Source organism: Engystomops pustulosus, chromosome 5 (assembly GCF_040894005.1).
Source record: "Engystomops pustulosus chromosome 5, aEngPut4.maternal, whole genome shotgun sequence".
NCBI lineage: Eukaryota > Metazoa > Chordata > Amphibia > Anura > Leptodactylidae > Engystomops > Engystomops pustulosus.
Window position 1 is genome coordinate 169,430,007 of NC_092415.1, and position 21,061 is coordinate 169,451,067.

The 21,061-nt window shown below is 42.0% G+C and overlaps 1 long non-coding RNA gene across 1 annotated transcript in view; it reads left to right on the forward strand.

Moving 5' to 3' along the window:
- LOC140133505 (uncharacterized) overlaps positions 1 to 20,587 on the forward strand; it is a 55,510-nt gene extending 34,923 nt beyond the window's left edge. Inside the window, exons 3-4 of the long non-coding RNA XR_011855915.1 lie at positions 19,990 to 20,129; positions 20,276 to 20,587. This is a non-coding gene — a long non-coding RNA (uncharacterized lncRNA). The remainder of the gene's footprint in view (positions 1 to 19,989; positions 20,130 to 20,275) is intronic.
- Positions 20,588 to 21,061: the final 474 nt, after the last annotated feature.

The window sequence follows — 21,061 nt, forward strand, 5'->3', positions numbered from 1 at the left end:
GCCTCCTAGTAAACGTGGAAGCGATTTCTGCAAGAATGTACCTGTGTAGTCCAGGTCTGATGTGGAGAAGATTTCAATTATAGTCTCGTCCAGTTTCCCATTGGAGACTATAACACTGTAATTTATTGCCTATATGCCTTAAAAATATTTAAAAAAAACTGAAGGAGGCCTACAGGTACCAATTCATAAAAATGATTTGTTTGGTCTTGGCCTTTGAGGGAATGCTGTGGTTGATGCATAGGGCTTGTTATATAGTGATAACGCTTCCTATGTGTAGGTGTATTTTTAGTAATGAATGATCATATACTTGCATAACATCTCCTTGTCAGTCCATGGCTGCTGTTCCTCACTGCAACAAGTTGCTGTAATGGCTAAATGCGTGACCTGGTGGATGAAGATAGCAGGACTTGGGTTTGATAAGAAAAAGCTTGCAAGTGAAAAGAGCAAAACTAAAAAGAGAACAAAAAAAAAAAAAAAACTAAAAATAAAAGGTACCTGCTCCCTGCATTTTGTTCACATAGAATTATAGAAACACAAGAAAAGCTCGAAAGAGATAGAAATTCGGCAACGCTTCAGTAGAGGGTGTAAACGTAGCCACCACATTTTGGCACTCAGCATACTGAAGATTACCATGCACTGAATCTCATTGTAATTTTTCTCGTATCCCTCTGCGTGATTTCTTGGCAAGAGTCGCTGGATTATGCCTTTGGCTCTTAAATGAATTTAAATGTGTTGTCTTCTATACTGCCCTTAGATGCTCTCCTAAGCACTTTTCTACCCAAAACATAACACACTTCCTAAATTAATAAATATTTTATTGCTTTTTAAAAGATAATAATATTTTTTTTCACTTGTGCAATTTTTCCATCTTTCTAGTCTCTTATAGCACAAAGTTTTAAGCACGTTGTTACAATCTCCGATCTAACACCATGTCGCTTGTCACTTCAATTAGCTTCTCATCGGCTGATGACAGTCTGTATCTGTCTGATCATGTACTGTTAATAACAAAGTCACAGTTTGTTGCCAGTCGCTAAGAAGCTCCTTCAAAGGAGACAATCATTATGGCAGTAAATCCTGTTTCGCAAAACTGTCAGCTACAAGGAAAAAGAAAATACCAATATTACAATAACATCATTAATTGACCATAGTGGTTGCTCTGTTCTAACTTCTTTCTGTGACACTTTTTTTGTGCCTTTTTAAAAATGTTTTCAACTTTTTCTCCCACCCAACAAAGTTCAGAATGAGCATGTATTTCCGGGGAGACCTCTGCTTTTATTTAACTCTGACCAAGAGGAGATTTGAACTTGACAAAATGATTTTTTTTTATATAATACTACTACTATACTATATATATACTATATATACTTTGCTCCTGTTCCTTCATGACCACTACTCCAGATCACGTGCTGTAGAAACTGTTCCAATTAAACCTTTAAAGATATAGGGGCATATTTACTTACCCGGTCCTGTGCGATCCCCGATCCGGAATGTCCGCTGGAATGCACATCTGCTGCGATTCAAGAAGATCGTGCGCCCCATTTCCTGCTTGTGTCGCTTCCCCGATCAGGTCCGCCAGAGTTCACCTTCTTCTTCCCAGTGCATGTAAGTGCTTGCCTTGCGACACAAATTTAAATGTTAAATCCCGTGCTTAGTCCGAATCCGTCAGATCATCCGGCGGCTTGCCCCCCCATTTCTGTTGCGTGAAAGCTGGCGCCAATGCGCCAAAATCCGTTCATGTGCGATGCAATCCCCAAAAAGTTGGGAAACCCGAAGAAAATGCAGCCTTGGGACCCTTAGTAAATAAGCCCCATTGAGATTTTTCAGGACTTAAAGGGGTTTTCCGACCCTTTAAAAAAAAAAATAGCAGACGGTCTGGGGAGGTAAGTTTGAAAAAAAGGAAGCTGTAGCCTGTTCCTGCTAGTTTTTTTAAAAGAGTTGGACAACCCCTTTAAAATGGGTTTCCCTCTAATCCCCCCAACCACAGAATAGGGAAAAGTATCAAACTGCTAGGGTTTGAGTGCTGGTGATCCCCAACAATATCAATAACAGGGTATGTAAACAGTGCCTTAAAGGGTTTGTCCACTTTAAGCACATTAAATCAAATAATTCATATTGTTTGTGTAATGAAAAGTTATTACATTTTACAATATACTTTCTGTATCAATTCCTCATGGTTTTCTAGATCTCTGCTTGTTGTCATTCTATAGGAAGCTTCATTGTCTACTTCCTGAAGATAAACACTGTTCCTTTTTCATGTAATGTCATACGGGTGCAGGGCTCATTAGTATCACACATCTCTGATCACTCTCTGTGTCATAACGAGCCATGCACCTGTGTGACGTCACATGACCATGGACCGGTGCTTATCTGCGGGAAGTAAATGATGAAGTTTCCTGTTGCATGACAGATAGCACACACATTTTGGAGACATTTTGGAGACCGTGAAAAATTGATACATAAAGTAAATTGGAAAATTTTATGGCTTTCCATTACACAAACAATATAAATTATTTGCTGGGAGGTTCATAAAGTGGACAACCCCTTTAATGTACATGTGTAATTACCACTGCACTCAGATCTGAACTCAGCTTTAACTTTAGGACCCTTGCTCTTGTGATTGATGGTAATCTGTATTTCTGTGACATTTCAGAAAACCTAGAAAACACACAACTTGTCCTCGTAGATGCAGTATAACCTAGTAGGATGTGAATGTTAGTGTGGAGACCCACAGAGTCTTTGGCACCCACAGCAAATAGCCCATATCCTGTTGCCAAATTTAGATTTCCTTTTATTTTCAAAGCTCCAACCTATAAGGTTTTTATTAATGGAATGAAAAGAAGGTTATATTTCAGTTTTCCATTACTTCCCTCTACTTTACCCTTTTCTCCTTGTGTGACAAATGTTACTGTAATTTAGTGGCGCGCACTAGATCTAAAGCATAAAAAGTAACTTCTGCATGTACTTTTATTACAAGTTTATTACCATTTTTTCATTTTCATTTGGAGATTGCAGAAGAAAGCTAGAATGTACCTTTATTGTAAGTGAATCATATACAGAGTTACGTACAAGATAGGTTCCATAGGTTTGTTCTTAAGTTGAATTTGAATGTATATTTTATAATTGTAGCTCCAAATAAAAATTTCTTTTGCCCCAGTCACAATTGTAGTTTCAAAATTTTTTGCTGTAATTGGACCAACAATTATCAATAAAGCTTCATTACAGACACCTTACAGCTGATTATTGTAGTCTTGGACTATAGTAACATCCAGAGAGCTTCACCAGGGGTCACAGTGTTCAGTGGGGTCCGTCTTTAACTAGGGGTCATCTGTAATTCGGGTGTTCTTAAAGAGGACCTGTCACCGTGGAAAACCCACAGAGCAAATGTGCCCCCCATAATCCTCCCCCCAGCCCCTTTCTTCCAAGCCGTTTTTTTTTTAAATTTATGTGCAGTAAATGGATTTAAAACGATCCGACCCCTTACCAAATAAGAGGTCGGATCGTGTATCTGGCGTGCTGGCAGTTGGCGGTATTCATTAGGGGGCGTGTCGACACACCTCCAGCACGCCCCCGCCAGCGGACACATTGTAGCACGCCCCCGCCAGCGGACACATTGTAGAAGAAGCTGGCAGCATCGCATCGCACCGGCATTGTGAGTCAACCAGGTTGCGGCCGCAGCCGCTGTTAGTGCGGTGCCGGCTTCTTGTACAATGTGTCCGCTGGCGGGGGCCTGCTGGGGCACGCCCCCTAATGAATAACGCCGACTGCCAGCACGCCAGATACACGATCCGACCTCTTATTTGGTAAGAGGTCGGATCGTTTTAAATCCATTTACTGCACATAAATATAAAAAAAAAAACAGCTAGGGAGAAAGGGGCTGGGGGGAGGATTATGGGGGGCACATTTGCTCTGTGGGTTTTCCGCGGTGACAGGTCCTCTTTAAGTAGGGGCCCGTCTGTATCAGGGTATGACGATTTCTCACAGTTTACCTCTATACGTCGTGACTTACATACTGGTCGACGTTACAATATCTTGTTAAACTTCAAATGCAATTCTTTCTTTTTTGATCTTTTGTAGTCTTATTACTCTTCATTACTTTTGACAGTAATTAATGGTGAGGTTCTTATTTATATAGGCTTTTTCATTACCTTTTTGTGATTGATAGGATGTTGGGGTTTATTAGGTTGGTTTACAGTACATGAGCTTATTTTTAATTTCTGGTTTCAAGTCCACTGAGTTCTTGTTTTTTTTTATTAGAAACTGAAATGAGTCTTTGCAGTGGAGAGGAAAAACCATTCTCAAAGGAAAGTTTTCCTTTTACCTACCGCTGGCAATCATATCTCATATTTAGTTAAAATTGGAATGGGAATACAGAGCTTAAATATGAATATAAGCAGGCTCTGACTGCCCCACAGGTGAACAGGTGGATCCACCAGTGGGCCCCTGAGTTAGGTGGGTCCCCAGGCCTTGCATAAGTGGTGTTGGACAAGTAACCCTCTCTGTGATTTGTACATATATTTAGAATAGAGCATCTCAACTATCCTATGTATTTATGAGATATATTAATAGATTATGTAACATACTTATAGCTGTGGTGGGCTCCTAGATCAGATTTTACTGGTGGGCCCTGGGTACCCCTGTCATACACTGAATATAAGGGTCACGGTTATCAGCCTTTATCTCACTAAACCAGTGATGGCGAATCTTTTAGCGACCAAGTGTCCTAACTACAACTAAAATCTATTTATTTATTGTAAAGTGGCAACATGACAGCAAGAGTGCCCACTGATAGGGCTCTGATCGCTACCTCTAGCACCTGCACTGCACTGCGGTCGCGTCAGGTAAGGGTATTGAGTATCCTTTCTAGAATTCCCTCTTTTATGTGAAATCTTGCCTGTTTACCTATAAAAAATTTCCTCTGAAGTCAAATGCAAATAGCTGTGAAGAGTCATATTTGCCTGAGGTTATTAATTTTCAGAGGTAAAGAGGAAACATCACTTCAGACACCCCTATCTTTGTTTTATATAATACCTAGAGCCATGATTGGTATTAGATTAAATATATGAATTTCATCTTTCAGTTCACATCAAGTTGTTAGACTTACACCCCGGTCCTTTTCTTAAAGCAGCAACCACATTCTCGTCCTTCTGCCAATGCACCCACCACAGTGTCCGCTCAGCAACAGTTACTGGGGGCAAGAGGACTTTGTTATTAGAGCTACAAATGTCACAAAGTTATATATTTTTCTAGAAGTGAAATACATTTATGCACATCTTTTTTACAAATTTTGATACACTGGGACATACTGGGCTTGCATGCGACACAAATTGAGGGGCGTGGACGTCGGACAACCCGACTGATTCGGACAAACCACGGAATTTAAAAAGCAAATTGTGTCGCAAAATCAGCACTCACATGCAGTGGGAAGAAGAAGGTGAACTCCGGTGGACCTCAACGGGGAGAAGCGACACATGCAGGAAATTGGATGCACGATCTTAGTGAATCGCGGCAGACCCGAATCCTCGTCGGACAATGCACGGCGGGGATCGCGACGGGACAGGTAAGTAAATGTGCTCCATTGGGGGAAATGTATCAATCTGTCTATGCCAGAAAATGCGTAATTTGCTGTGTGCTACTTTTATTGAAGGTTTTAGACAATTTTTAGGCTGTTTTCTGACTCCTCCAAAAAAGGGGTGTGTCCTTGATAACTAGGAAGCGTGACCAGACAAAAAATACTCAGTGCACAAGAAAATTCAATATTGTGGTGCTGCAAACAAGACCAACAAATAGGAGGTGCAAAGCACAACTCCCCAGTCTTATACTGCACCGATTATCATCCAGCATCAGACACATTGAGGGAGATGTATTAATGTGTTGGTCTTCAGACCATTGCAGAGTAGAAGTAGACAGATCTCTGCCTCGCCAGATTAATCCCTGTGTTTGATGCTGGATGATTAATCTGGTGCAGTATAAAACGGGGGAGTTGTACTTTGCACCTCCTAGTAGTTGGTCTAGTTTGCTGCACCACAATATTGAAATTTTCTGGCACACGGACAGAATTGTCTGGCGCACTGGCTATTTTCTGTCCGGTCACATCCCCTCGTTGCTGAGAACCTTTTTGGGGGAGTTGGAAAACAGCAAAAAATTGCCAAAAACTTTCAGTAAATGAGTACATGGCATTTCAGTTGTAAATGACTCCAGTTTTCTGGAGTAGACAGATTGATAAATTTCCACCAATGATTAATCTGGTGCAGCAGAGAACTGTCTAATTCTACTCTGCACTTATCTAAAGAACGACACATTCATACATCTCTCCCTCTACATTCAAAAACTTGTCCATCACTGTTTTTCAGTAGATACTTACAGCCCAAGATATGGAGAGGGCTCTGGTCGGTAAGCCAAATCCTTGACTCATCAACTCGGTCGCCCACTCTGGTACTCACTCCCACATACATGGGGCATGTTTTAGTCATACATTTACTGTAGTGATAAGACTTTTTATCCCCATTATAATATAATCACCAAGCTATTTAGGTAGAACATAAAGTATTTTTAATGGAGTACAATTTTAGAACTCAAAAAACTTTAATGAATTGTAATTATGCAAAACACTATGCAGATAGTTAAAAAATAATAGTTTTTAACAAAAATGCACTGAATGACGTTTGTTGAGTGAGACTGTGGAATTGTTCTAAAAAGTAGAAATAATATTCAGCATTTATTTAGCATTTATTATATATTGTTGGAGTCAGTCTATTTTATTTCGACTCCAAGTCCATGACTCCAGTTCAGAGTCAATCTGAGTAGACTATTCTCCTTTAGCCTCTAAACTTGACTCATCTCAGGAAAATATGCAGGGCCAGATTAGGGCCGGCCCCCACCACTTTGCCCTTTTTGTGGGCAATTGCGATCACCGGAAATGCCCACTATATTTGCGTAGCTGATAGACTTGTGTCTATGGCACAGCAAGGGAACGATACTCTCCCTGCTCTGCCATAGACGCGGAGCACACAGGACACCGGCGTCCTGGCACTGGTGGCGCAGTGTGTGTGTGTGACATTACACAGTTCCCCCGCCTGTGCCAGGACACTGTCATCCCGAAGGAAGATGAGGTCAGCTTGGAAGGTGAGTATAATTTTATTATTTTACAGGGGGCTGTGTATCTATCAATGTATTCTGGGGGTGGCTGTATATATATCTATGTATTTCTCAGGAAGGGGGGCATTAGGGGCCATACATACCTATGTATTCCTAGGAGGGGGCTCTGTATATATCTATGTATTCCTGGGAGCGGGTTTTGTATATATCTAGGTATACCTGGGAGGGGGTTCTATATAAACCTATGTATTCCGGGGGAGGGTGCTGTATATATCTATGTATTTCTGGGGGGGCTCTGCATATATCTATGCATTATTAGGGGGCTATGTATATATCAACGGGGGTCTGTGTATAATATATATATTATTAGGGGGACCGCACATATATCTATGCATTATTGGGGGCTGTGTATATGTCTATGCACTATTGGGGGGCTGTGTATATATCTATGTGTTACGGGGGGAGGCTGTGTATATATGTGTTACTGGTGGTGGTGCTTGGTATATAAATGTGTTACTGGGGGTGGTGCTGTGTATGTATGTGTTACTGGGGGTAGCGCTTGACCCTTAACCCGACCCAGCAAATATGACTATTTTCTGCTAATTTTCACATGACTTTGGAGATTTTTTCACCGCTTAACGCCGAGGCCCTTTTTCAATTTAGCATTTTTATTTTTCACTCCCCACTCCCCAAATCTATAACTTTTTTATTTTTTCATATAAAGAGCTGTGTGAGGGCTTATTTTTGGCGTAACAAATTGCACTTCATAGTGACAGTATATAATATCCTATTCCGTGTGCTGGGACACGGGCAAAAAATCTGAATGCATTGAAATTGGTAAAAAAAAGTAATTTGCATCAATTTTACGGCTTTCACTGTGCACCCCAAATGACATGTCTACTTTATTCTTTGGGTCGGTATGATCACAGAGATAACAAATTTGTATAGGTTGTTTTCATACATTTACAAGAATTAAAACCTGTACTAAAATTTTTTCTTTTATTTTGCTATCTTCTGGCGCTAATAACGTTTTCATACTTTGGTGTTCGGAGCTGTGGGTGTGGTCATATTTTGCGACTTTTGATGCCGTTTTCAATGTTTCTATTTTTAGGACTGTTCGGCCTTTTGATCATCTTTTATTGAATTTTGTAATATATTTTTCAAAATTGCAAAAAAGTGCAGTTTTTGACTTTAGGAGCCATTTTCTGTTAAACGCAGTGAAAAACTGTTATTATATTTTGATAGATCAGGCATTTTCGGATCTGGGTCGGCACAGGGTGTTCCTGTCCCTTGCCAGCACACTCTCTAAAGCCTGCGAACAGTCACTGCTGAATGTTTTCAGGTTTTTGTGCAAAGCTACACCGGGTTGGCCCTGGCGGGACAGCCGCCCAACCACATGGTCCTATTTTTATTCTGTATATGAATTATTCCCATAGGTGTTCACTAGCCTATAACTTTTGCCCATCAATGTGTTAAAATGGCTCTAATTCTTGCTCTATATTTTAATCTGCTGTGCACATGAGGCTTTATGCTAATTTTATATAAAAAAAAACAAAAAACAAAATGGAAATCAGTAGTATAGCAGATGTAATGTTACTTATCTTGATTATGGTAATGGGAAACTACTGGAAATTGTTTAGCAATTTACATATATTTAGTTACTCAATTATCTGAGCTGCTGACTCTTGCCAACAACAACTGCATGATGTACTGCAAAGCAGAGATACGTAAAACAAACAAGGAACACATTCAGAGAAAATAGTTACATGTAGTCCTAAATGTGTCCTGGGCCGATTCTGTATTGTATGAAATGCCATTCATAACACTTCCACATATCGGAGCCATCTGTTTTGTAAAAAGACAAATGTTGCGCTAATGGCCATAGTAAGGGTACAGTCATCTTAAGTGTTCAGCTGAGGAATTTGTGTTCTGCCAATACCAATGGGAACATTAACATAGCTCGGCTTAGGACAGCTTAAGAGAAATAGAATTAAACCCCAGTTACTATAACAAGTGACATGACTATCAATTCAAATTTCACATTTTTGCTTGTTACGCTGGTGCGACGTGAAGCGTTTAGGAAATGTCCAGTCATTATTGACATTTAGGTTATCACAGATATGAGTAACATCTAATTTCACAGCAATTCGAGTTCAGCTGAATCAAGGATCTACACGCGCCAGTGAATAAATATCCTTAGAGAGGTTTTCCAGCCTGGAAAGAAATTGTTGCAGCTGCTTATTACATATCATAGTTAATAGGCATCTATTTACCTTCAAATCCCCAGACCTTACAGCACAGACAGTCCTGTATTCCCAAACTGGTCTCTGTTATGTTATACCAACATACAACACAATATTAACCAGCATATACTGTACAGCATGTGCCCACTGATACTGGAGATGGTGCACAGTGGTACCAGCTGGAGTGGTAAATGGACTAAAAAAAGTCTAAAAGATTCAAGGAGTTTTCCCACTAAAAAGTCAGCTCCATAAAGATGAATGGAGAAGAACCGACATGCGCAGCAGTCTGCTCCAGTCATCTCGGGGAGCGACGAGGAGTCTGACTGAGGTACCTTGGTCCCCATCAGACCCCTCGTTCTCGTGATCTGTGGGGGTCTCATCTGTGGATAGGGCCTTACTTGTTTGGTGGAAAAACCCCTTTAAGGAGAACCTTTAAAGGAAATCTACCAGTAGGAATCTACCTACAGAAGTTGATCCCATGGTGCACAAGCAGGCGGATCTGCAGGGCTACTGGGAGCGTTTAACCCCTTCAAGACGTAGCCAGTTTATAGCTTAAGCCTCAGTCCCATTTTTTTTGTCGCTTTATATAGTTAGAACTTTCGAACACTTTTACTTATCAAAGCAATTTTTATTTCGTCACATGCTATGCTTCATTTTAGTGGTAAATTTTGGCTGATAAGTTTCATCTTGAAAATGGCTGGATAACATTTCCCAAATGTCTGCTGATGCATATGCTGACAAACTGCCTGTAAGGTCCCGTATGTAACAGGACATCACAGGCATTTACTATAGACAGCCCTGAGACTAAACTCAGACCCCAGGGAAGCTATAACAACTGTGGGGGGTGCTGGTCGAGCATGCGATATCCCTGCATCCATTTAAATGCTGCAGTCGTGCTGCCCACGGCATTTACAGGGATAACACCCGCGATCGGTGCTGACTCGGAACGCTGGTATTAATAGGGGATGTCAACGGTAGATTACCACTGATGCCCATGATTCCTGATGTTCCTGAATTGGCATCGGCTCAGCGCCGTACTAGTGAGGAGTTAATAGCTTTTGGCCCCAGAACTCACCATTACACACCATAGAACGTTACACCCCCCCAGAAGCCTCTGTAGGCAATTTCCATAAAAATAAAATACCGGTAATGTTTTTTTAAAATACTGGGGAAATTAAAAAACTGTTTATTTATGATGCAGCCATGAAGAATCTACTAAGTGATCTACTTCACTAAGTAGATACCCTATTGTAGATTTCCTTCATGGCGATTTTGGACACATAACCACCCAAAGGTTGTTATAGATGGGTGGTTTAGTATGCCAAATTTTAATACAGTATTTTTGAGCTATCATATTAAAATTACATGGCCCCAGAAGCCTCTGCATGTAATTTTAAAAAATATTATTTTATTTTTTTGCAAATACTAGGGAGATAAAAAAACGTGATCGACTTCATTAACCCCTTAACGACTTGGCCTTTTTTAGTTTTTTCACTTCCATTTTTCACACCCCACCTTCAAAAATCTATAACTTTTTTATTTTTCCACATAAAGAGCTCTGTGATGGCTTATTTTCTGCGTAACAAATTGCACTTCATAGTGACGGTATTTAATATTCCATGGCGCGTACTGGGAAGCGGGAAAAAAATTCCAAATGCAGTGAAAATGGTGAAAAAACACATTTGCGACGTTTTCTTGTGGGCTTGGATTTTACAGCTTTCACTGTGTGCCCCAAATGACAGGTCTACTTTATTCTTTGGGTTGCTACGATCACAGGGATACCACATTTGTACAGGTTTTATAATGTTTTCATACATTTAAAAAAATTAAAACCTCCTGTACAAAAATTTTTTTTTTGATTTTGCCATCTTCTGGCGCTAATAACTTTTTCATACTTTGGTGTACGGAGCTGTGGGTGGTGTCATTTTTTGCGACTTTTGATGGCGTTTTCATTGCTATCATTGTTAGGACTGTGCTACCTTTTGATCACTTTTTATTAATTTTTTTATATTTTCCAAAATGGCAAAAAAATGTCATTTTTGACTTTGGACGCTATTTTCTGTTACGGGGTTAAACGCAGTGAAAAACCGTTATTATATTTTGATAGATCGGACATTTTCGGATGCGGTGATACCTAATGTGTTTATGATTTTTACTGTTTATTAATATTAATATCAGTTCTAGGGAAAGGGGGGTGATTTGAATTTTTAGGTTTTTTTAATATAATTTTTTTTTTTTAAACTTTTTTTTACTTTTACTTTAACTATTTTTCAGACTCCCTAGGGTACTTTAACCCTAGGTTGTCTGATCGATCCTACCATATACTGCCATACTGCAATATGGCAGTATATGGGGATTTTACTCCTCATTCATTACAATGTGCTGATAGCACATTGTAATGAATGGGTTAAAACTAGACAGCTTCGGGCCTTCGTGAGGCCCGATGCTGTCATGGCAACGGATCACCGCTCCCCGTGACGTCATGGGCGCCGCCATCTTTTTGAAGCCTCCGGCAGCATTGCCGGCGGCGATCGCGGAGAAAGCACCCGCGATCGATCGCTAGCAATATGCAGCAAAGACTTACCGGCTATGGAGAGGGCTCGGCCCGCGAGCCCTCTCCATGCACCGGGACCCGGCGCGCGCCGTACTAGTACGGCACGCGTCGGGAAGGGGTTAAAGAGAACCCGTCATGCAAAATAACCCCCCTAAACTAAATATATTTTCATAAACTGTCATTAGAGAGCATTGTCTCTATCCCTACATTGTCCCTCTACATGCCTGTAAACCTAAGCAATGAGGTCCTAAAGCTGTATGCAAATGACCTGTGAAATGTCCAATGAAGCATTAGCATTAGCTGTCCACTCTATTCATGAGTGGGAGGCACAGCCACACCCCCAGTGCATGACTGACAGCCTGTATAATGATGTGAGGCTGTATAATGATGTGCTTCCTGGTGCTGGTGGCCACACCCCCTGCAGCCTGTGTGTGCATGTGTGTGTGTTTAGGAGAGATACAGCAGCTCCAGGCAGCCATGTTACAGCAGAACATGTCAGATTCATGTGTAGCTGATGTCTGTGTCTCTCACCTGTATATTAGGAGGATGCAGCACACACACTAGCCATGCTTTACTATACATTACACACAGACATGAGCAGGGGGAGGAGAGGGGAGGGGTAACAGGGGTGACATCACTGCCTCTGACCATGTGACCAGCCTCAATTACATGATAAAGAAAAGATGATTTTACAATGATTAATGTATGAAATGACTAGATAAAGGCTGGGATGGGATCCTTGTGAGCTGCTCCAACAGGTAGAGGTGACAGGACAAGTGACACAGACCTGATGACAGGTGTCCTTTAAGTAGATTCCCAATGGTAGATTTACTTTAAAGGGAACCTGTCATTGCGATTTGGGACACTGAACCACCAACAGGTCCTTACTAACCTGTGGTTTAGTGTCCAAAATTGCAATACTGTATAGTATATTTAAACTATATATATCAAATGGATGTTTCATATGTGGTGGACAGTGAGGTCAATGGTGTTTTGAGGGTTATACATATTTAGTAGCGCAGTGATGTTATCCAGGTGACATTATACTGTGACTGTGGTAGTAATACTGGCCCAAGGTGGAGATCTACATGGAGCTGAAGACATCTGGTAATGAATTTGGCAGTATTGGCTTGGAGAAGTCATGATGAAGTCCTCTTCCTGATGAGAAGGTCGTCATCTATATGTTACTATTTGCCACTAATGTCTGTGTCACTGACTGACCTACCAGCGTCAGACTGTGTAGTGTCACTCACAGATTTCCTGTAAGGTTCTGGGGATTTTATCAATTGTTGTAAATAAGAATAATTAATTTATTTATATAGCGCACACAGTTTCCACAGCGCTGCACAGAGATTGCCAAATCAGTCCCTGTCCCCAATGGGACTCACAATTTAATCAACCTACCAGTATGTTTTGGAGTGTGGGAGGAAACGGGAGGACCCGGAAGTTTTCAGTATTTTCTGCTGAATGCGTGGGCACTTTTTTAAAGATTTATCTATATATTTGATGCCTATATATAGCAGGATCATGGGTAGGCTGAGAGGTGGGGGTGCATTTAAATGTTTAGCCTCAGGCAGCAAGAAAGCTGATTAACAGTAGAAGTGACTACTATCTATCTAACGAAAGTACCTCCTCTCGGTCTGCTCGTCTCATGCTCCCTCCCTGATAAGATTAGTTTTAATCAGAAATTTCTGCTGAATACCATCTTGCTAGCAAGAGAGGATCTCACAGGTGACCTATAACTTTTAAACCCTATTTAGAGGGGAAGTGGAGGACTGGAAACCACAGACTGAGTCTACAAAGAGTAAAATCTGTAAGGAAAGCACATAATGTCCAGAAACAATCTTACTCTTGTACATATATTTGGCAACTGATTTATTCAATGTTTGTTAAAAGGTGAGGGACGCTTTAAAAGTAGCAGATTAAAATAAATGAACAAGTCTGGTTTGTTGCATCTTTCTCTTACACATTCCTGCGCCTTTTAACACTAAATACACAGGGTAATTGTAACCATCACTCTTTCCCTTGCTATATTGGGGGAGCTCGGGGTTAGGAATCATCAATCATTGTCATTTTGCAGGCAGTATCTTATTAGTTATAGTCAAAGCCAAGCAAATCTGACAGTTTTAATGGAGGTTTAACAGTTTGCTACATGAGTCAACCGTAAATAGGTGATTAATAATGTTAATAGAAACATACTTCAGAAGTTTCTTCCTTCTAAACTCTCAAAGCTAATGACTTTTACAAGTTGCTTTTAAGTGATTTGGCAATTCAAGGCCAAAGAAACAGTGTTACATAATTGACAAGTTTACACCTTTACTGCATTTCATTCTCCATGACAGTGAAAGCATAGTTTTTACTTTGGGTATTACCCTTATGTGAAATATGGACTAAAATATAAAGGATATTCTTATAAAGATATGAGTAATTTTTTTTCCAGTTGGACCACATATTAGGCCAGAGTCACAAAAACTCACAAAAATTCAACTGCATGGTTTTCTTGAAGCTGACATTTTTAGTATTGTGTTTTTACAATGGTTTAATGAGCTCTCCAATTTATGGTTGCAGCATGTACATTTTATAAGATCTCACTAACCATGCAATCACTGTATAATGATGTGGTCTAGCAACCCCATTGGTCTAGCAACCCCATTGTCTGTCTACCACTTGTGAACCAATCTTTTAAAGTTTAACTGTAAAGTATAAAAACGTTTGCCTAACTCGGGACAAAGCAAAAATAAGCATTTCTCTAATTTACTATAATTAGCTATCTTCAGTTGTTTAGCAGCTAACAGAGGTTTTACCTTGCCCTCCCGGCTAATCTCCCTTTGCCATGCTTTATGGTTGTCATACGAAATCACATAGTACAGCTGTAGATGACAGTAGGGCCTGTAGTGATGCCACAAGACTTCACATGCTTCAGGTTAACAGGAGGCTTGTTGAGAATGGCTGTAAAGCTTGTAGTGATGCCACAAGACTTCACATGCCTCAGGTCAACAGGAGGCTTGTTGAGAAGGGCTGTAGACAGGGCCGGCTCCAGGTTTTAGTGGGCCCCTGGGCGACAGAGCTCTAGTGGGCCCCTTTATGGGCCGCCCTCCAGTAGTCACACTGCCCCCCCTCCCCTGCATGGACACACTGCCCCCCCATCCCCGTGTACACATCCCCCCTCCTGTATACACACTGCCCCCCTCCCCCTGTATACACACTGCTCCTCTCCCCCTGTATACACACTGCCCCCCTCCTGTATACACACTGCCCCCCTCCTCCTGTATACACACTGCCCCCCCCTCCTGTATACACACTGCCCCCCTCCTCCTGTATACACACTGCCTCCCCTCCTCCTGTATACACACTGCCCTCCCTCCTCCTGTATAGACACTGCCCCCCTCCTCGTGTATACACACTGCCCCCCTCCTCCTCCTGTATTCACACTGCCCCCCTCCTCCTCCTGTATACACACTGCCCTTCCTCCCCCTGTATACACACTGCCCCCTCCTCCTCCTGTATACACACTGCCTCCCCTCCTCCTGTATACACACTGCCCTCCCTCCTCCTGTATAGACACTGCCCCCCTCCTCGTGTATACACACTGCCCCCCTCCTCCTCCTGTATTCACACTGCCCCCCTCCTCCTCCTGTATACACACTGCCCTCCCTCCCCCTGTATACACACTGCCACCCCCTGTATACACACTGCCCCCTCCTCCTCCTGTATACACACTGCCCCCCTCCTCCTGTATACACACTGCCCTCCTTCTCCTGTATACACACTGCCCCCCCTGTATACACACTGCCCCCCTATTCTTGTATACACACTGCCCCCCTCCTCCTCCTGTATACACACTGCCCCCCTCCTGTATACACACTGCCCCCCTCCTGTATACACACTGCCCCCTCTTCCTGTATACACACTGCCCCCCCTATATACACACTGTCCCCCTCCCCTCCTCCTGTATACACACTGCCCCCCGTCTCCTCCTGTATACACACTGCCCCCGCCTCCTCCTGTATACACACTGCCCCCCTCCTCCTGTATACGCACTGCTCCCCCTCTTCCTTTATACACACTGCCCCCCTCCTCCTCCTGTATACACACTGCCCCCCCTATTCCTTTATACACACTGCCCCCCTCCTCCTGTATACACACTGCCCCCTCCTCCTCCTGTATACACAATGCCCCCCCTCCTGTATACGCACTGCTCCCCCTCTTCCTTCATACACACTGCCCACCCTCTTCCTTTATACACACTGCCCCCCTCCTCCTCCTGTATACACACTGCCCCCCCTCCTCCTGTATACACTCTGCCCTCCCTCCCCCTATATACACACTGCCCCCTCCCTCTTCCTGTATATTCCCTGGCCCCTGTAAGTCTCCCCCTCACCTCACTGATGCAGGTCTCTCTGTGTGGTCACTGCTTTCTCCGGCAGGTCATGTGACCATAACGTCATCACAGGTCCTTAAACCTCCGATGCTGCAGCTCCTGCTGGCGCCGGGCCTGGCTGTAGAGCTTGTAGTGATGCCACAAGACTTCACATGCTTCAGGTCGGCCAATTACAAACAAGCTGTACTGCATCATTTTAAAGTACTTAGTGTGATGCAAAAGACCTTCAGTAATGTCACAAGCATGTGACTCATCACATTCTTCAGATCGGCCAATTACAAACATGCTGTCCTGTTTTGGATTTATTGCTCTGAGCTGATGTCACAACCAGGAAGTGCCCATCCACATCAGGAATAGCTAAATATAATGTTAAATATACCAGATATATTTAAGGCTTGGAAGAAGCCAGCAGCATGACTGGTATCATTGGAATTGTTAACAAAGGTTCTCTCCAGCTGTGCTAAAAGTATGTTTCATCAGTTACAGTTTTACAGCTTTAACTTATTACCTATTCATAACATGAGTGTCTGAGTATTGGGAATCCAACAGCAAGGACCCTTGTTTATAACAAGAACAAATCACCTCTCCAGTAGTCTAGCATCATCTACCTGTGAGACGTTTTGTTCCAACACCCTCTGCTCTGACTGTGTGTCTCTTAAAAAGCCAGTGAGCTCTATGGACATGATATGTTTGCGTTACCATTGGGTATTAACCCCCCCCCCCCCCCCTTTCTCAATGCTTTGGTACCAAAACTTAGTGTCCTCTGTCTTTCTATCTGCCAGCCATTTCTGTTGATGAAAACTCAAGGTAGGGTCATAATCCTTGGGATTTCCCTAAGGAAAAGTTATTATCCAATTTAGAGTGGTTAAGGTTAAGACTCTGCTACCTAGTTTAGACCTAAGCCAAATGGTCCATATCTCCTTTTGGCCATGTTATAAGAGAAGTAAAACAACACCTGAAATTTTTGTCAGTGGTGGGGGCCAACAGTATGGACTTTACCCTAAAAGCCTGATGTATCTCTCTTCCTCTATATATATGGAGGGGTGTACATCTCATCCAGATGGTCAGATGAGTGAGATGAAAGAAACCCTGATATGCTTAATTACTAATAAAAACTCATTTAACTGTACATTTACTAAGTATTGTGTATTGGGCCATATTTTTAGGCAATGGCAGGTAGGTTGGTAGTTGGACTTGCCATTTCCATCTCCTCCAGTCCACGAAAATCCTGAGTAATCTCAGGTGTCAGGAACTTACCTTGCTTGGAAAGCCACTAGAACAGTTGCTTTTGATGTTTACTGCTTAACTGTCCAATCAATATTGTGGTTCCCAAAGAATCCTTTAAATTGGTCTACCATTTCTACCATTCTTATTCACTAACTTAAATCTGGGATTGCTCATATTAGGCTCTGGTTAAGTATCTGATGGCTTATAACAAATCGAACAATGATCATTAATACTAAACTAAATACTTGGAGGGATAATATGTCACTTGTCCTTTTTGCCAATGTATCCTGCATTTAGCACTACCTAACGTAATCAGCTTTGAGGAGGTTTTAGGTGAAGTTTTGTTAATTTAACAGGTGAAAGACATTTGTGGAACAGGTTTCCCTTCAAAGTCAAAGTCACCCATTCAGTTCACCTGTTAAGTTAACAAAACTACAACTAAAACCACCTCAAGTATAAAAAACGATTCCAAAAACACCAGGAGAAAACTCGGAGGAGCCACTGAACCGGCACACTCCCAAAATAGCAATTAGTTCACACGTTCAAAAAAGTTCAGTGCTCAACTCTTCTAAATAATAGTACAGGCTCAGTAGGTCATCTCACCACCTTCCCTTGGTTAGAAATTGAGGATCTCCTAGGTCACTTGCTTCCTTCTCCGCTCCTTAGACGCCGAAAATCAGTGCACTCAGGTATCACTCCTGTGCCCGTATTGCACCGTTATTCCGCTTATCTTTTGACGTAGGAATAACGGTGCAATACGGGCACGGGAGTGATACCGGAGTGCACTGATTTTCGGCGTCTAAGGAGCGGAGAAGGAAGCAAGTGACCTAGGAGATCCTCAATTTCTAACCAAGGGAAGGTGGTGAGATGACCTACTGAGCCTGTACTATTATTTAGAAGAGTTGAGCACCAAACTTTTTTGAACGTGTAAAACCACCTCAAAGCTGATTGTGATGCAGTTATAACTACAACATGTGACCGCAACCTCACATGTCATATACAGATTTTAGATTACACTAAATCTATCAAGTGATCATCTACAGTCTGGAATTCTATGATGCAACTGCCCAAATAACACACCTTTATATCTCCTGTCATTCTATCTTTGTATGCCTTTTTCCAATGCAAATACAAGCAGGTTGATGGATGAAGGAAAGAAAAATGATGCTGCAAGGTCAAAGAGGTTCAAATACTCAGGAAAAAAACATTCCTCTGAATACACCCATAAGGTCATGTTACTAAAAAGAGATAGAAGAAGGGCTCTTTTCTTGGATACTAATTATGTTCATTAACTAAGACACATTTTCAAGCAGCAACTGGTGTTGCCAGAGAAAACACAACATTTGCAGTCAGTGTTTAGCATTGAAGAGATGACAATGAAAATTATAGTGTTTTCCTGTATTAAGCAGATATTTCCTTTTTAGTAAGTGTAAAGACGTGGATGCAGTACACTGGAAAAATTAAAATAACTTGCAATGTAGTATATATTTTTTTTATTAGTCCTAAGTGATCAAAAGCAAAACTATTATTATTTTGTGGACTTATGATAATCATAATGTGTCTTCTCGGAGAGCCTAAGAGCTCATGCACACGGAAGTAAGAAAACTGCCGTATGTACGGGCAGAATTCGTTACCATTCATTCCAATGAGCAATACGGTTATTCATTGAATGGCTGTATTTGTCAACGTACCGAACCGTAACGTAAGTGAGCCATATAAAAATATAGAGCATATCCTATTTACTCATGTTTTTGCATCAGTGTGCCCTATTGAAGTCTATGGGAAGATATAAAATACGGGTGTCGTACGTGGTAGCCACCGTATGCTGCCGTATATACGTTTTGTATCTAGGGAGGACTGTCCTGGGGGACAGAAGAAGACATCATGTGCAACACCCATGCCAATGTGCAGGCAGGGGAGTGTTGCGAATAAGCACCTTTTCTGTGTATCTCCCCAGCGTGTGAGCCTGCACAACCCACCTCAGGGATTATACAGTCTTATAGAGGTAATTAGCAGTGGTAGACCCTGCCTGTACAGCAAGGGTTAACAGGGTATGTGTTTTGATTTATTGTTATCCAATGATATTCTTCCATGTGAACTCGAGTGTAATTGGAGAGTGAGGCGCTTGGTGAGTGTAATTGTCCCACAATATCACTATCAATTCCCCTGCAGCCATGTGCATCATCTTAGTAGCCCGCGGCCATGTGCATACCCCACCTCTGCGGACATGTGCATACCCCAACTCTGCGGACATGTCCATTGCCTGATCCCTACAGCCATGTGCATCGTCTTTGTGGCCCGCAGGCATATGCACTTCCCACCCCTGTGGACATGTGCATCGTCATAGGACCCCGCAGCCATGTGCATATCCCACCCCTGTGGACATGTGCAATTTATGCCCTCTCCCTAGGGCCATGTGTATTGTATGATCGCTGCAAACATGTGCATTAAGCTTGGCCCCCTTTTTTTTCATTATTTGTCTTTTTTAGTAAAAATGATCACAAAATGCTGTGTCTCAACACGAGACCAATACAAACACAGAAAGTCGGAGAAAGGTTCGAAGTGGCAGTGGCAAATCTGTATACACCAGTTACCTATGGTTCTTGGATGCAGTGATGGCTGTTGGAGAGTAAGTTTTTTTTGTTTGTTTTGGATAAAAGCTTGACTATAAAAAGATTTGTACCATCTGGTCTCCTAAGAAGCTTGTGCATGTATGCTGTTTTGATGTTTTACGCTAAAATGTTTACATTAAATTGTTTCTCTTTCTTTCCATAGAACTACTGATAACTTCTACTACCAAACCCTGGAGTGTGAAGCGGAGCAATCATTTCAGGAGCAGAGGCAGGATCTTCACCTACACCACCACCAAGCAATTGAGGCTTTGTCGGGAGGATTCTCCCGAGGATATCTTTATAAGTTCCATGGTTCAAGACCTCAAGGATGTGCCAGAAGATGACACGAAGAACTGCAGGACAGCCCTGCTTGCGATCATGCAAATTTTCAAAAATTTTACCCCACAAAATTGAGGTTTCCCTTTTTCTGGGCAGACACCATGGACATGGGCAGACACCATGGACCTACTCCCTCCAAGCCCTCCATCATGTATGGAAAGAATGTATGTTTTGATCATTTTTGTCATAAATTCTGTTAAAAAAATTTAATGGCTTTAGTGTTTTCTTCCTCTGTAAAAATGTTTATATTTTTTTTCAATGGACCTCCCCCACTATGTTGAAGGATTGTAAACCTACAATAATTGAGCTGGAGTTCACCAAAAGTGTATTGTCCGACGATAATGCACTAAGATGCCTGATATCTTGAATGTGTCGCTTCCCTGCTCAGGTTCCACAGAGTTCACCATCTTTTTAGTGGTGCATGTAAGTGCTTGGGCTTGCGACACAATTTGAAAGTTAAATCCCACGCTCAGTCCGAATCAGTGGGATCGTCCCCTAAATTGTGTCGCATGGAAGCCACCGCAGCTGCGACACAAAAGGGTTGCGTGCACCAAAATCCCAACGCACACACTTGTTAAACAGCTGTGCAAGCCCTGAAATCTCTGAAAAA